Source organism: Tursiops truncatus, chromosome 3 (assembly GCF_011762595.2).
Source record: "Tursiops truncatus isolate mTurTru1 chromosome 3, mTurTru1.mat.Y, whole genome shotgun sequence".
NCBI lineage: Eukaryota > Metazoa > Chordata > Mammalia > Artiodactyla > Delphinidae > Tursiops > Tursiops truncatus.
Window position 1 is genome coordinate 157,224,296 of NC_047036.1, and position 17,748 is coordinate 157,242,043.

The window sequence follows — 17,748 nt, forward strand, 5'->3', positions numbered from 1 at the left end:
CTCTCTCTCCCTTGCATTCTCTGACCCTCCTCCTCTGGGGGCTTGCTCCCTGGTCTTTCAAGAGAAATAAGATCAAATCCTGAGGACCTCTGAGAGCAAATGGATATTCACTGCAGAAGGAAAGGATGGGGCTATGACGGTGCGCCGGGCACTGCCCTGTAGAAGAGACAGGAGGCAGTTATCTTCCTTGTATGATACAGATGCCAGGTAAGTTGCTTTGTTCTTATGCTTGCTCCTCTATTTTTTCTTCAGGGCCAAGGCCATGGATGTGTGGAACCACACCGCCCTATCGGATTTCATCCTTTTGGGTCTGTTCAGCTACTCACCATATGATTTCTTCCTTTTTTCCCTCGTCCTCTGGCCTCTGCTGCCGCCCTGGCTGGCAACATCCTCTTCTTCCTGCTCATACAAGCCGATAGGTGCCTGCACACCCCGATGCACGTTTTTCTCAGCCAGCTCTCTATCATGGACCTGACCCTGAATGACACGGTAGTACCCAAGATGACAGCCAACTTCCTCTCGGGCAGTAAGTTCATCTCTCAGGGTGGCTGCGCAGCTCAGGTCTTCTTAGTGGTCATGGTAGGAGGAGCTGAGTGCTTCCTCCTAGTGTCATGGCCTATGACAGGTACGTGGCAGTGTGTCACCCCCCTGCGGTACCCTACGCTCATGAACTGGAAGGCCTGTTGTCTGATGACCCTGGTGTCCTGGATGGTTGGAGTGGCCGACAGCGTGATTGACATGGGTGTGGTCTTCCGCTTCCCCTACTGCGGCTCTCTACAGGTGGATCACTTTTTCTGTGAGATCCCCGCCCTGCTGAGGCTCTCTTGTGCTGACACCTCGCTCTTCAGGACTTCATCTACGCTTGCTGTGTGGTCATGCTGCTTCTGGGGGTCACTGTGGCTTCCCATGCCCGGGTCCTCACGGCTGTGATTAGCATGCCTTCTACTGAGGGGAAACAGAAGGCTCTGACCACTTGCTCCTCCCACCTGGCTGTGGTGGGCCTTTACTACAGGGGAGGCATATTTAACTACATGCAGAAGGCTTCTGCTGGAACACCAGCGGGAGACAGAGCCATCTCCACCTTCTACACCATCTTTGTGCCAATGCTCAACCCACTCATTTACAGCCTGAGGAACAGGGAGGTAATGAGGGCCCGGAAGAGGGTGCTGGGGAGACGGAGAGTGTAGACACGCCCACCCTTTTGGGGCTTCCTCTCTTGTTCTGCTCCTTCCTCTGCAGCTCAGGGGCTCTTGTGGCTCATGGTCCTCCTCTCTACTCTTTGGGCCCTTCTGACTGGTTGGGTTGAGGCTATGAGCTGAGCAATCTGAAAACATTTGGATTGAAGAGGTCAAGGAAACAGATGGTAAGTGATCAGTTTCACAGTGAATCTTTCCTCCACTGAGCACCCTTATTTCTGTCCAATGAAGGTAGATACATAGATACATTAGTTACCTTTTCTCCAAAATTGCTAGGGGCAGTCTTTCTTCTGAATTTCATGTTAAAAGTGAGCAAGGAGGGCTTCCCTGGTGGCGCAGTGGTTGGGAGTCCGCCTGCCGATGCAGGGGACGCGGGTTCGTGCCCCGGTCCGGGAGGATCCCACATGCCACAGAGGTGTTGGGCCCGTGAGCCACGGCCGCTGAGCCTGCGCGTCCGGAGCCTGTGCTCCGCAACGGGAGAGGCCACAACGGTGAGAGGCCCGCGTACCGCAAAAAAAAAAAAAAAAAAAAAAGTGAGCAAGGAGTGGGAACCGATTCAGAGCTCATTGTTCACTGAAATGTGGTGCCAAGATCAGAGGTGGAGTCTGACATGTAGGAGCTGTGCAACCTTGGACAATGTTACTTCATTCTCTGGGCTTCACTTTATCCTCTGTACCATCATAGCTACCAATAAAGTAAGTCCAACATTTCCTGACACTAATTACTAGTTACTTACTACAACACAAACTCCGTTTCAATCTGTCTTATGTCATTAAGCAATGTAAAGAGTTTTGTGCCTTCTTGAAATTGTATGTTAAATGTAAGTGCCAAAGTAGAAAATCTCCAAGAAAAACAGCCAGAACACTTTTATAGTCTGTACGTCAGTATAACACTGCAGAAGGGACAGAGACACAAAGGTATCACTCCATGCAATCAGGGAATTTGGGGAGACTATTAATTCTTTTTTTTTTTTGCTGTACGCAGGCCTCTCACTGTTGTGGCCTCTCCCGTTGCAGAGCACAGGCTCCGGACGCGCAGGCTCAGCGGCCATGGCTCACGGGCCCAGCCGCTCCGCGGCATGTGGGATCTTCCCAGACCGAGGCACGAACCTGTGTCCCCTGCATCGGCAGGCGGACTCTCAACCACTGCGCCACCAGGGAAGCCCGATGAAACACTTTTTGTAACAGCATCAGAGTACAAGAATAACTACAAATGACAAAAGACTTAACAGCCATGGTTAAACATCTGATTACAGTGCAATCGATAAAGAAACTTGGTTACAATCACCCGAATTATGAATGACTGCATTTAATTTAACACACCAAATAATCCTGGTTAAATATTTCTCTTTGAGATACTTTAGGGGTCCTCTAAATTATCCCAAAGTTAGCTGGATATCAAAAGAACTTTAATTAAAATGTTTATTTGTGAAGTTTGTCAAAAAGTTTTAAAACACTTGGTTAAATAAGATCACAGGTCACTGTGAGACAATACTTATTCTGGCCAGATTATTTTTTTATTTCTGATTATATAAGTGCTTAATTTTCTTTAAGTCAATTAAATAGAGCTCTTTTACGAATTAATTTTTGGCAATACCATACATCCACGACACACACGTAGATACATACAAACACACAAACACAGAGGCCTCAGAGTTCCCATTCCAAAATTTCAGCCATGAGTCAGGTACAGTAATTTAAAACCCATCAGTCTACAAAAGAGATTGGATTAAAACTGGGTTTCTGGCAGATGGAACAAATCAAGCTCACTTGTCCAAATGGCTAAACCCTTTTTACTAATATTTGTGGAAAAGATACTTAAGATTTTTATTTGTCCTTGACAAGTTCCAAATTATTTACCTCCTTTTTCAAAATTTGTATTTTAAAAAGATGGCAGAGAGAAGCGTTCCTGAGAAGACCAGATAGGACATTTTCATCTCAAAGGTACAGGCAAGTTCCTCCTAGGATGACTTTGTTTCCCCTTTGGTTAATACTTCCAAGCCTCTTAAGATAAATAGGGAAGGTCTGGGGAGTGGTAAATGGAATGGTGGGCTTTGGATTATTTTTGGAGTCACACCTCTGGTCCTGTAAAAACTAGATTTGCAAAACAAGGACAAGTTTTGTTTTGTTTTTTTCCAAAGCATTGGATGGTTACCTCAATGATATTGAAGGACTGAGGTACCCATTTACCTATGTTGGAATGTTTTACTTTTCCTCATTTAGTTTAGGGGAGAAGCCCTCCCCCAAAATTCCTATCAGGTATGGTTAGTTTAGTCAGACCAGTGGCCTCTCATTTGGGTAATCTATTTACAATTTGGGGGATCCTCCCTGGGCTTAAGAAATTTTAAAATTATGGCTCTTACTCTGGCCTTTGATCTGAGGAGGCTCGCCTATAGCCTCATGTGATCCCATTTTTAAAGGTAGCTGGACAATTTTTAGCCCAATTTTTTTCCGTCCATTCCATTCCTATCCTGTAGGCACACTCAGCTTGAATTTTATAAGCACAGAGTGGAGGCATTCATGGTATTACAGCGTCTGGATTTGTCCACTCAAAGGCAAAGAGATATTGGGAGTCTTGGTGCAGCAGGGGAACGCAGAAGAAAGTGACCTTTAGTTCTACCACTGTGAACCAATCTAATAGCCCATAGTTTAAAAACTCAGACAGGGTGCAATGGAGACGCCCTCTGGCTTGGAACTGGGGTAGACTCCTTCGGCCAAGAGTAATTGTCTTTCTTGGTGGGTGTCTTCCCTGTGAGGGTCTCCAACTTGGACTATTGTCTGGAATTTAATGAGCGAGTCTGTTCCCAACAAGGGGAGAGGGCACTCGGGCATGAGAAGAAACTGATGGGCAAATGTAAAATTTCCTAGCAAGCAGTTGAGGGGAGGGGTGAATTGCTTGGTTTGGGGCTTTCCACCAATCCCCATTATCATACAGGATCGGGAGGACAAGGGTCCAGGGGAATCAGTCAGCACAGAGCAGGAGTTCCCTGTAGCGAATAAGAAAATAAATTTCCTACCTGCCTCATCAAGGGTTACCCAAAGCTCCACCAGAGAAATAACCAGGTGTCCTTTGGGAGCTGGGGAGGTTCCTAGGTCCCATCAGTCTTCAGTCCTCTTGGCCATCACTGGTTTGGGGGCCCCGAGTCCACCCCCTTTGGGGGTGGTCCCAATTCCAGTGGCCCTCTCATTCGCATACTGGGCAGTGTCCCAGTGAAATTTCTCCATACAGGGAGTGTTCGTTCTTCCAGTGGCCCTCTTGGCTACACTTAAAACAGATGTTTTCTCAGGAGACAGTGGCTCTGCTCTAGGCTCTCTGGATCTTGTCCTCACCATGGGTCTTCACAAGGGAGGGTAACCCTGAGGTGGTGCAGGGGTAGGGCTGCCTCCAGTAATTGTGCTGTTAGATGTTGTCCCTTAATGCTTTTTGCCTCTTCAACACTATCTCTATTGTTAAATACTCCAAAGGCCAAATCCATGAGCTGATTTACGGCGGGGGGGTGTGTGTGTGTGTGTGTGTGTGTGTGTAGGGGATTAGGGGTAAATGGTCTGGAAACTGTCCCCCCTCAGAATTGGGGTAGGTAAGATATCTCGGTTGTGGACCTTGGGGAGGTTGCCTCATAAGGAGATCATCTAAAACATCAGGTTGCTATTGGGAGGAGAGGGCACTTTGAAGGGATGTGAGCCAAGCACACCTGGCAGGAGTTCTTTTTTTTTAATTTATTAATTTTTTTTCCTTTTGGCTGTGTTGGGTCTTCGTTTCTGTGCGAGGGCTTTCTCTAGTTGTGGCAAGCAGGGGCCACTCTTCATCGCGGTGCGCGGGCCTCTCACTATCGCGGCCTCTCTTGTTGCAGAGCACAGGTTCCAGACGTGCAGGCTCAGTAGTTGTGGCTCACGGGCCTAGTTGCTCCGCGGCATGTGGGATCCTCCCAGACCAGGGCTCGAACCCCTGTCCCCTGCATTGGCAGGCAGATTCTCAACCACTGCGTCACCAGATAAGCCCCCTGGCAGGTGTTCTTTAGACCTGGATTTTGGGATAGGGCCATGAGCATTTGGATGTATGGGACTTCCACCCATTTACCTTCCCTTTTACAAAACAGGTCCAGCTGAAAGATGATATTGTGATTCAATGACCCATTCTTTGGCCAGATCTCTTGGTCCCCTAGTTTGTATTGGGGCCACGCAGTATTGCAAAAGGAAATTAATTTCTTTTTTTCTTAAGCCATCCTCTTTAAGCCATAGCTAAATTAGCCATATGAGCTCATTTTCCTCAATCAGCTAATATACATCCTAGTGGGGAGTCCATTGGGGTGCTTGGAGTTGCCCCATTTTTTGTTGGGATGTCTTGACAAGACAGCGGTCTGATGGATCCTGGACAGATGGTAGTTATGGTAGATATGTGTCCTGGCATTCTCCCAGTGTCAACTGTGGGGTCCCTATGAGCACCCCAAATCTGCCTGGTCAGTCAGCCTGAGGAGGCCCCTTGGATTAGTCAAGGAAAGGAACAAGAGCCAGGGTGAGAAAAAGCAATTAGAGTCTCAGGGCCTAAATCCGTCAGAGAGGGAGGGAAGAGACCTAGGACCCCCTAAACGGATGAACTTTATTCCTACTGAAACAAAAGAAAGAAACAAATAGAGCTGAAGGGTACGGCTGGAGCCCACAAGGCGGTGATAACAATAAAAGGCAAAACTCCCCTCAGGACATGGTCCTTGGGATGTTGAGGAGGGCTACCTCTCCACAGAAGTAAAAGAGGTAATACCCAACTTGCCGGTAAAGCCAGCAAGGAAGCTCAAGGATCAACAGACAGTCCAAGAAGTCATGAGAAAAGGAAGATATAAGGGAAATCCAGGACAGTAAGGAAGGTGTCCAGCCAGGATGCTTCCCAAGAGAGATTCGTAAGCCCGCTGAGAAAGGTGCTCACCCGCTACCTCCCCTTGGGGGTTGATAAAATCCGGAAAAAGTAGGAGGGCTGAGTGGGATCAGGAAGGCGCACAGCCTCGACGTTTCCTAGGGAGGAAGGGACTGCAACCGTCTTTAGGGAAGTGCTTGCCTGCAACATCTGCTCCGAGGTGCAATGAGGCCATACGCCTCCTTGCGGGCGGGCTGCAAATCTAGTAGTCCCCCAATCTGGGCCCCGTCGCAGTTCTGACTTCCCAGAACTGGACTGGGATGAAACGAGTAGGGAGGGGGAATTGGGCTCCAGGGGCCACAGGGGAAACTCACCCAACCAAGTTGTCAATTACTTGCCGCGCAGTCTTCATTTGGATGTTCGGTGGTCGTCTGGGTGGATCTTTTCAAGTCCAAAGAGATAGAGCAATAGGAGAATGAGAAAGACTGAGGGGAAAAGCCTTGGCCTCAGTGCGCTTCTTCGCGGCCAGAGAACTGGTCTCTGCCGGATCCTGCAGGTGACGTCAGCTGCCCCTTAACGGGCTACTTGAATCTACGTGGCTCAGGGTAAGTCCCAGCCACCCTTCAGAGGGGAGCCATAGCCCAGTAGGCAGATCGAGATTATGGCCTTTGAGGCCCCGCATTGGGTGCCAGAAAAGATGTTGCAGGAAAGAGAGTGGGGTGCGAGAGGATGGTCACATCCCAAGCCATGTCCGAGTCCCTGGGATGGCCGCCAAGTGTGGGTTCTTGGCTTCGTGCAGGCAAGAATTCAAGAGCAAGACGTAGTAAATAAAGTGAAAGAAGGTTTATTCAGGGAGATACACACTCCATAGACAGAGTGTGGACCATCTTGGAAGGCAAGAGGCCTCAGGGTATGGGGTGGTCAGCTTTTATAGGGGTGGGTAATTTCATAGGCTGATGAGTTGGAGGAGTATTCCAGCTATTTTGGGGAAGGGGTGGGGATTTCCAGGAATTGAACCACCGCCCACTTTTGACCTTAACATGGTCAGCCTTGGAACTGTCATGGTCCATCTTGGACCTAGGTGGTTCTAATCAGTTTATGCCATGCCCTCGGGCTATGTCATTGTTTTAAAGGTTGTGCCCTGCCCCCTTCCTGTGTCAGTATCACCTCGGTCTTGGCAGGGGAGAACTGACAAGATAGTGGAGTGGTAAGAATTTGAATTTGGGTTCTACACATTTCTCATTTCATTTCCTTCATGTTTTCCAAGTAGAAGCCTGGACCCCATTATCTCTTTTTTTTTTTTTTTTTTTTTTTGCAGCTGAATATGATATACATAGGTGTGGGTTTGGAGACATTTTTTCTGCTTGGTATTCTCTGAGCTTCCTCGATCTCTGCCTGTTTTGGTATCTGATATTCATTTGGGGAAATTCTTGGTCATTATTGCTTCAATTGTTTCTTGTGTTTCTTCTCCTGATATTTCCATTATGAGTGTGCCACAACTTTTGTGGTTGTCTCACAGTTCTTGGATACTCTGTTCCTTTTTTTTCTGTCTTTGGTTTACTTTTCAGTTTTTTTGTTTGTTTGTTTTTTGCGGTACGCGGGCCTCTCACTGTTGTGGCCTCTCCCGTTGCGGAGCACAGGCTCCGGACGCGCAGGTTCAGCGGCCATGGCTCACGGGCCCAACCGCTCCGCGGCATGTGGGATATTCCCGGACTGGGGCACGAACCCGCGTCCCGTGCATCGGCAGGCGGACTCTCAACCACTGCGCCACCAGGGAAGCCTTACTTTTCAGTTTTTGAAGTTTCTATTTCTTGACGTATCCTCAAGGTCAGAGATTCTTTCCTCAGCTGTATCCAGTATACTTGTGAGACCATCAAAGGCATTCTTCTTTTCTGTTAGTGTTTTTGAATTCTGGTGTTTGCTTTTGATTCTTAGAATTTCCATCTCTCTGCTTACACATTACCCATCTGTTTGCTCTTGTATGTTGTCTACTTTTTCCATTAGAGCCCTTAGCATCTTAATCATAATTGTTTTAAATCCCTGGTCTGATAATTCCAGCGTCCCTCTGCCATATCTGAGTCTGGTTCTGATCCTTGCTCCCTCTTTTCAAACTGTCTTTTTACCTTTTGGTACGCCTTGCTTTTTTTTGTTGTTGTTACTGTTGTTAAAAGGAACTGACTAAAAGGAACTGCTATAAATAGGGCTTTAGTGATGTGACCTTGAGGTATGGGGGAGGAGAAGCATTTTATAATCTTATGATTAGGTCCCAGACTTTTAGTGAGCCTGTGCCCCTGGGCTATGTATATCACCAGCTTCTCAGTGTTTTCCCACCCTTAGGTGGGGCTGGATGGCTAGAGGGATGGGGTTGGGTAGTTCCCTTCTCCCAGACTGGTGAGATTCTGGGAAGTTTCTCTTCACGGCAGCCTTTAGAACAGACTGCTGGGGTGTATTTCCCAGTGGTTACTTTTCTCCTCCCCCCAGCCAGGATTAGGAGAGAATTTTGCTTTGATCTTCACTGCTAGAATCTGGTAGAGCTCCGGGAGGTAAAACTCACAAAGTGTGGGGACCCTCTGTGACTGGAGCCCCTGGAGTTTTTAACTTCCAGATTTGACCACACTGAGCCCCCAGCAATTTGTCAATTACAGTTCCGGTTTTCCTACCCCAGCACCTGTGCCTAAGGAGGTTTCTGCTTGTGAGGACGTTTTTGGCTTCATGAAGTTGTGGTTCTCTGAATCTGCCGGTCTCCCCAATTTGGGGAGCAGTGGTTTGCCCTGTGACCTCACTTCCCTGACAGATCTAAGAGGAGTTGTTGATTTTTCAGTTTGTTCAGCTTTTTGTTTGTTAGGATGGAGTGATGACTTCTAAGCCCCTTACATGCTGGACTGGAAACTGGAAATCTGGCCCCATTCTCTCTAGTCAAGGTAAGACATCAGCACCAAAGTCTGAACGTCAGGAGGGCCTGGGGGTGAGGTGAGCAGGGTCCTGGGATAGTCAGAGCATCAGGTGAACCTTGCCCTCCTCTGGGTTCAGGCTGTAACACGTTTTGTTAGCACAAGTGTGTGAAGTGTGTGTATGGTGAGGGGCGGCGTTGCAAGGATGGGTGTTCTAGGGGGTGGGTACAAGTATCTTCCTTCTCTCCCTTTTTTTCAGTATCAGAATGGCCTTGTGTGATGTTGGTGTTCTGTGAAATTGTTTATGTTCAACAGAACACCAAGTCCGAATTGTAAGCTGGTTGATGGTGTCAGGCCAGTTTCAAGTTGTCAGGGGCTGCTTTTATGTTTCCTGGCATTTCTCACCATAATGAATGTTTTTTTTTTTTAAATTTTCATTTCATGTTGGAGTATAGTTGATTAACAATGTTGTGTTAGTTTCAGGTGTACAGCAAAGTGATTCAGTTACACACACACACACACACACATATATATATATCTGTTCTTTTTCAAATTCTTTTCCCATTTACATTATTACAGAATATTGATCAGAGTTCCCTGTGCTATACAGAAGGTCCTTGTTGGTTATTGATTTTAAATACAGTAGTGTGTATATGTCAATCCCAAACTCCCAATTTAGGCTTCCCCCCATGTTTCCCCTTTGGTAACCATAAGTTTGCTTTTAAAGTTTGTGAGTCTCTTTCTGTTTAATAAGTTCATTTGTATCATTTTCTTTTTTTAGATTCCACATATAAGAGATATCATATGACATTTGTCTTTCTCTGTCTAACTTCACTTAGTAAGATAATCTCCAGGTTCATTCACATTTCTGCAAATGGCATTATTTCATTCTTTTTAATGGCTGAGTAAAATTCCATCGTATATATGTACCACATCTTTTTTTTTTTATTGGGGTATAGATGTTTTACAATGTTGTGTTAGTTTCTACTGTACAGTGAAGTGAAATAGAGTTCCCTGGGCTATACAGCAAGTTCTCATTAGTTATCTATTTTATACATATTAGTGTATATATGTCAATCCCTATCTCCCAATTCATCCCACCTCCACTTTTCCCCCTTGGTGTCCATACATTTGTTCTCTACATCTCTGTGTCTATTTCTACCCTGCAAACTGGTTCATCTGTACAATTTTTGGTAGATTCCACATACATGCGTTAACATATGATATTTCTTTTTCTCTTTCTGACTTACTTCACTCTGTATGACAGTCTCTAGGTCCATCCACATCTCTACAAATGACCCAATTTTGTTCCTTTTTATGGCTGAGTAATATTCCATTGTATGTATGTACCACATCTTTATCCATTCATCTGTTGATGGACATTTATGTTGCTTCCATGACCTAGCTGTTGTAAATAGTGTTACAATGAACATTGGGGTGCATGTGTCTTTTTGAATTATGGTTTTCTCTGGGTATATGCTCAGTAGTGGGATTGCTGGGTCATATGGTAATTCTATTTTTAGTTTTTTATGGAACTTCCATACTGTTCTCCATAGTGGCTGTATCAATTTACATTCCAGCCAACAGTGCAAGAGGGTTCCCTTTTCTCCTCACCCTCTCCAGCATTTACTGTTTGTAGATTTTTCTAACGATGCCCATTCTAACTGGTGTGAGGTGATATCTCATTGTAGTTTTGATTTGCATTTCTCTAATAGTTAGCAATGTTGAGCATCACTTCCATGTGCCTCTTAGCCATCTGTATGTTTTCTTTGGAGAAATGTCTATTTAGGTCTTCCACCCATTTTTTGATTGGGTTGTTGTTTTTTTGATATTGAGCTGCATGTGCTGTTTCTATTTTTTGGAGATTAATCCTTTGTCCATTGATTCATTCATAAATATTTTCTCCCATTCTGAGGGTTGTCTTTTTGTCTTGTTTATGGTTTCCTTTGCTGTGCAAAAGCTTTTAAGTTTCATTAGGTCCTGTTTGTTTATTTTTGTTTTTATTTCCATTACTCTAGGAGGTGGGGCAAAAAAAGATCTTGCGGTGATTTATGTCAGAGTGTTCCTCCTATGTTTTCCCCTAAGAGTTTTATAGTGTCCAGTCTTCCATTTAGGTCTTTAATCCATTTTGAGTTTATTTTTGTGTATGATGTTAGGGAATGTTCTAATTTCATTTTTTACATGTAGCTGTCCAGTTTTCCCAGCACTGCTTATTGAAGAGATTGTCTTTTCTACATTGTATATCCTTGTCTCCTTTGTCATAGATTAGTTGACCATAGGTGCATGGGTTTATCTCTGGGCTTTCTATCCTGTACCATTGATTTATATTTATGTTTTTGTGCCAGTACCATATTGTCTTGATTACTGTAGCTTTGTTGTGTAGTCTGAAGTCAGGGAGTCTGACTCCTCCAGCTCCACTTTTTTTTTTTTTCTCAAGATTGCTTTGGCTCTTCAGGGTCTTCTGTGTCTCCCTACAAATTTTAAATTTTATTGTTCTAGTTCTGTGAAAAATGCCATTGGTAATTTGATTGTGATTGCATTGAATCTGTAGATTGCTTTGGGTAGTGTAGTCATTTTCAAAATATTGATACTTCCATTCCAAGAACATGGTATATCTCTCCATCTGTTTGTGTCATCTTTGATTTCTTTCATCAGTGTCTTATACTTTTCTGAGTACAGGTCTTTTACCTCCTTAGGTAGGTTTATTCCTAGGTATTTTATTTTTTGTTGCAATGGTGAATGGGATTGTTTCCTTAATTTCTCTTTCTGATCTTTAGTGTATAGGAATGCAAGGATTTCTGTGTGTTAATTTTGTATACTGCAAGTTTACCAAATTCATTGATGAGCTCTAGTAGTTTTCTGGTTGCGTCTTTAGGATTTTCTGTGTATAGTATCATGTCATCTGCTAGCAGTGACAGTTTTACTTCTTCTTTTCCAATATGTATTCCTTTTTTTTCTTTCTTCTCTGATTGCCATGGCTAGGACTTCCAAAACTATGTTGAATAAAAGCACCTTTCCAAAATTTACAAACAGCTCATGTGGCTTAATATCATCAAAACAAACAACCCTATCAAAAAATGGGCAGAAGAACTAAATAGACATTTCTCTAAAGAGGCCAAGAGGCACATGAAAAGATGTTCAACACCACTAATTATTAGAGAAATGCAAATCAAAACTATAGTGAGATATCACCTCATGCCAGTCAAAATGGCTATCATCAAAAAATACACAAACAATAAATGCTGGAGAGGGTGTGGGTAAAAGGGAACCCACACACACACAAAAAGTGGTGAGAGTGGACATCCTTGTCTTATTCCTGATCTTAGAGGAAATGCTTTCAGCTTTTCACTGTTGAGTATGATGTTAGCTGTAGGTTTGTCATATATGGCCTTTATTACGTTGAGGTAGGTCCCCTCTATGCCCACTTTCTGGAGAGCTTTTATCATAAATGGGTGGTGAATTTTGTCAAAAGCTTCTTCTGCATCTATTGAGATGATCATATGGTTTTTATCCTTCAATTTGTTGATGTGGCATATCACAGCAATTGATTTGAAGATATTGAAAAAATCCTTGCATCTGTGGGCTAAATCCCACTTGATTGTTGTGTATGATCCTTTTATTGTATCGTTGGATTCAGTTTGCTAGTATTTTGTTGAGGATTTTTGCGTCTATGTTTATTGGTTGTTTGGGGCTGCTTTTATCTTTCCTGGCATTTCTCACCATAATTAATGTTAAAATAATTTGTTTACTATTTAGAAAATAAACAGACCTCTTTAATTATATTCCAAACTAAAGAGCAAGGAATTAAAAGTAAGCAGGCAAACCGAGGTATATGTTAACCTTCAGGTGACAGGGGAAGATCTTTCTAAATATAAGAAGGAAATTTCACAGATTGATCCTTGAATATAATATCTGTTTATCAAGACACCCATGTATAAAGCAAACAGATAAGTGTCAAATTGGTAAATTTTGTTAAATTTCACGAAAAGAGAGATTGATTAACGTCCCCAGTATATAAAGAGAGCCACTAAAGAGAGACATACACTTTGACAGAAACATGGACAAAACCCCTGATTAGCAATTCATGGAAGAAATAGAAATAGCCAATAAAGATGAAAAACTAGTATGTTTATTGATTATTTTTTAATTTGAGATACCTTTCTACTTATCAGATTATTTCTGATTGAAAAACTAATGCTACCTGGAGATGGAGAGGGAAGGGAGCTGCCTGCTGTCTTGATGGACCCCAGAGATACAGCCCATCTGGGGTTTGTGTTCATAACAAGTTCCCAGCAGATGTCGCTGTTCTCTGAAAATTATGAATGGAAGCAACAAATCCCGGTAGTGTGTGTCTCACCAACAAACATCACAGCCATTTACAGATTATATTGCAGTTGTTGCAGATACCTTGAAATATTGTTTATGTTGATCACTTCTTTGCAATTACATCATTTGTTAGTCCTACTGCTCTATCTTGTTATTTACTGTATAATAAGTATATGTTACTATTTGGTTGAACCATGTGGAGTTACTAGTGGTTGTTAGACTATTTTGACATAGAAAAATGGCCCACCTAAATAAAATTTGTTTTCGTTTTGGATAACCAAGGGTTAATACAATAACTTTCCTTTGTAATACTGTGTATTTTGAATGTACCTCAAACATTCTGAGAAGGTGTCCATGGTACAAAAAGGGTTAAGACCCCTCCTTTGGTGCAATGGTATTCTTCCTAGGCTGCCCATTACAGTCACCCACAAGCCTTACATTGTTTTATCTTGCTCCCAGCTGAGAGCTTTTGATTTAACTGGTCTGGGGAAGGGCCAAAGGAACTTTTAAAAGATATTCATGTGATGGATAAAGAAGATGTGGTATAGACAGTATTAGCCATAATTTTTTAAAAAACTTGACCATGGAGGGCGGTGGGAATAGGATGGAGAAGACACAGATAGAGGCTAAATTTCTTTGAATATACCTTGTTCTGTAGCCTTGACTCTGAACCCATGTAAATATTTTACATAATTATAAAAAAATTAAAATTTCAAAAATTCCTCAAAAAAAAGATGTGGGGGGTGTGTGTGTGTGTATACATATACATATATATATATACATATATATATATATGTAATGGAATATTACTCAGCCATTTGCAGCAACATGGGTGGACCTACAGATTATCATACTAAATGAAGTGAGTCAGACAGAGAAAGACAAATATATATCACATGACTTATATGTGGAATCTTAAAAAATATATACAAATCAACTTATTTACAAAACAGAAGCAGACTCACAGACATAGAAAACAAAGTCATAGTTACCAAAGGGGAAAGGGGCGGTGGAGAGGTGAATTAGGAGTATGGGATTAATAGATACACACTGTTATATATAAAATAGATGAGCCACAAGAGTTTACTGCATAGCACACGGAATTATATTCAATATCTTGTAATAACCTATAATGGGAAAGAATCTGAAGCTGCACACCTGAAACTAAACAACATTGTAAATCAACTACAATTAAATACAAAATAAATAAATAAAATATATTCACGTGATTCCGATAGGCAGCTAAAGTTTGGAACCATTGCTTGCGATGACCTCTTCTCCATCCTCCTCAAATCCCCGGGGCAGGAAGAGCAAATTGAAATGAACTGCTAATCCAGCTAGGAAAGCAGCAGAGTACAGTGTAGCCCTCTCTCCCCAGCACACTGTTAAGAAACTGGAGGAAGGCCCAGACACACTCTGTGGGCCTTGATCAGTGGGTCTTTTCAAGTTGACTGCTTAAAAGCCACCCAGGTTGCTTGTTGATAGAGCAGATTTGGGGGGGCGGGGTCTACCTTCAGAGGGTCTGATTTAGTATATCAGGTGCGGGATCAGGAAGTCATTTTTCCAAAAAGCTGCTGGGAGATGGTGGTGCAGGTGAGCCACCCGCATTTGGAGAAGCACTGCTTTGGGGGTGCTTCTCTCTCTCTTCATGCTTGGTTCAGCCCCCCTGCAAAGCCTGCCCCAGTGCTCCTACTCAATAAGCACCTCTCACTGTCACTTGGAAGCTGAGTCCCTCCCATGGCCATGCTGACTCAGTTGCCTCTCAACAGCTTTCTGCTGCCTTGGGGGGTGGGGTGCCTGGAGAAAGGAAAAGTACTAAGTCTCAAGGGAAGAGCCCCATTCACCACCCCTTACTTCTAGTAAATGCTGAGGAAGTACAAAGCTTAAGTTCTTCCGTCCTCTGACCTCTCTCTGCCCACCTGAATAGCTTCTTGTCCTTTGCCTCCAGCCCCTCCCATCTCCTCCAGCCCTGCACTCAGTGACCACCATCCCACCCTCTTCCCTGAGGCCCTGTGTTCTGCCCTCTCCTGCCTTCCATGTAACTGGCACCTTTCATCCTGCATTGCCAGTCCACACTGTCAGTGACCTCAGTTTCCTCCACCTTTATCTTACCTTCCGCTTTGTGGCTGCAGAGCCATGTTCCCCCTGCTGACTGGCAGGAGAAGTGGGCATCCTTCCCAACTGTTTCTTGGAGAAAAAAGATCATCAGTGGTGCAGTAGAGGTGAGGGGTTAGGTACCATCCTTGGAGTTTGACATCCAGCAAGATTTTGTTGTTGTTTTGTTTTATTTTTTATTTTTATTTTTTGACTGCACAGTGGGGCACGCAGGATCTTAGTTCCCCGACCAGGCATTGAACCTGTGCCCCCTGAAATGGAAGCGTAGGGTCTTAACCACCAGGGAAGTCCCACATCCAGCAAGTTTTGACCTTACCTGGCCTTAGGGGTGCCTCTGAGATTTTTCTATTCCTTGTTCTGAAACTCTCTATGCAGGTTAAAAAAATTAAAATCCCCAAGGGCCCTCCCCTGTGTGAGGCCTTCTTGTAGCTCAGAGAGTGGCAGCTGGTGGTTCTAAGGGTGAGGCAGGACCGAATTTGGAAGTCAGCGAGCCTCGTGTTTGTGCTGCAGTTGGGAAGCTGGTGCAAATGGAGAGCTGATGAAATCTGAGCAATGGACTGTTAGGTCCCAAGAAGGAGGGGCGTGAAGGAAGAATTAATCTGTTCTAGAGAAGTGACTGGGAGATCAGGTGTCACTCACTGAATCTCCTCTGGAAGGTACACAGGACCTGCACTCCTAGAGAACATTTGGGACAGCGTTCTCCTTTTACACCCATCTTGGGACCTCTGTTGAGCACAGCTGCTCTTTTAGCCTCACTTGTCCTTCCCCATCTATATTCCTTGCACACCCCATAACCAGCCCCACTAGAACTGCTAGGAAATATACTGGGGCTCCAAACCTTCATTGCTCCCCTCCCCACAGCAGTCTGATTCTCCAGGCTTCTAAAATAGATCCACCTGAGTCAGAATCACCCAGACCCTGTTAAACCTGTGGGTCCTAGGGCTCCTCTCCCGACTTCCTGAATCAGAATGTTTTGGGGTGGAGCTCATGAATCTGCGTTTGTGACAAGGCCCTGGGCAATTCTGAAGCATCCTAAAGGGTAAAGACCAGCTGCAGCACTTCCTGCTGTGGGGGCTGCTGCTTCTTTTTTTTTTTTTTTTTTTTTTTTTGCGGTACGTGGGCCTCTCACTGTTGTGGCCTCTCCCGTTGCAGAGCGCAGGCTCAGCGGCCATGGCTCACGGGCCCAGCCGCTCCGCGGCATGTGGAATCTTCCCGGACTGGGGCACAAACCCGTGTCCCCTGCATCGGCAGGCGGACTTTCAACCACTGCGCCACCAGGGAGGCCCCTGTGGTGGCTTCTGAAGCTCTGTCCACCCTGCCTTCGCCTGTCTTGGGGCCTTGCCTGCTGATTTGTGATTGTTTCCAGCTGTCACTTTGCAACTTGGCCTCCCTGAGAACAGCATTCATCTTTGGTCTGCAGTGCCTGGCCCTTAGCGAGCTCTGATCCATGCTCCTCTTTCCTCCCACACCAACAGCAAATGCCTGATAAAGTCTCTCGTGGAGGCTAGTAGAGGAGGTAGGGAGAGAGGGCTGCAGGAGAAGCACAAGCCGCTGGATTTTTAACTGGTTGATGCGCACAGTGGTTTGGGGTCCCTCTGGAGTGGAATTTCCAGCAGCCCCGTCCGCTTCCACAGTCTGGAGGAGCTGCTGCGTCTGCAAGTAAAACGTGAGTGACCATCACTGGGACAGGGCAGGGCCCCTCTCAAGAGCAGAAATAGAATTCCTTGTGAAAACGGTTCAAGTTGGAGATAGGATGTGATAGGTTTCAGTCCGAGGGTCCACTGGTCCAGAAATCACCTGAACATCTCCAGGGTTGTGGGAAGGTGGCAAAACAGTGGCCAGGGCAAGCTTTAATATACAAGCTCTACTTGAGCTAGGTGACTTGCTTCACTGTTCCCCAAACAAAACACAACCTTCCCAATGTCAATCTGGCTGCGTTGGCTACAGCACATTCTGAATGGTTTCGGAAAGAAGTGATAGTGATCCTACTTTAATCTAGAGTCTGCAGGGAAGGGGCAGGCAGTGGGCTCAGCACTGTATTTCAGCATCCTGAGGGTTAGCTTGTCCAAATGGACAAGCCCTAAGACAGGCTAGGAGACTAGGGCGAGCTACTGCCACAATCCAGTTGCCCATGATGGTGTCTCAGACCAGGTGATAAGAAGTGGTGCAATTCTGGGTTTATTGGGGAGGTAAAACTGATAGAATCTGCAGACAGACTAGGCTGAAATGGGACAAAGAGGAGTTAAAGATGGCACCAAGGACTTGAGCAACAGGAAAAATGAAGTGAGTTAGCATTTCCTGCAAGGGCGGGGAGCAAGCTGGTTGGGGAGAGGGTAGGATGTCAGAGGCTCCCTTGTCTTCAGGTTATGTTTGCT

The 17,748-nt window shown here is 44.8% G+C and overlaps 1 pseudogene; it reads left to right on the forward strand.

The window, feature by feature from the left end:
• The first annotated feature begins 262 nt into the window (after positions 1 to 262).
• LOC117311889 (olfactory receptor 2M3-like) lies at positions 263 to 1,187 on the forward strand (annotated as a pseudogene).
• Positions 1,188 to 17,748: the final 16,561 nt, after the last annotated feature.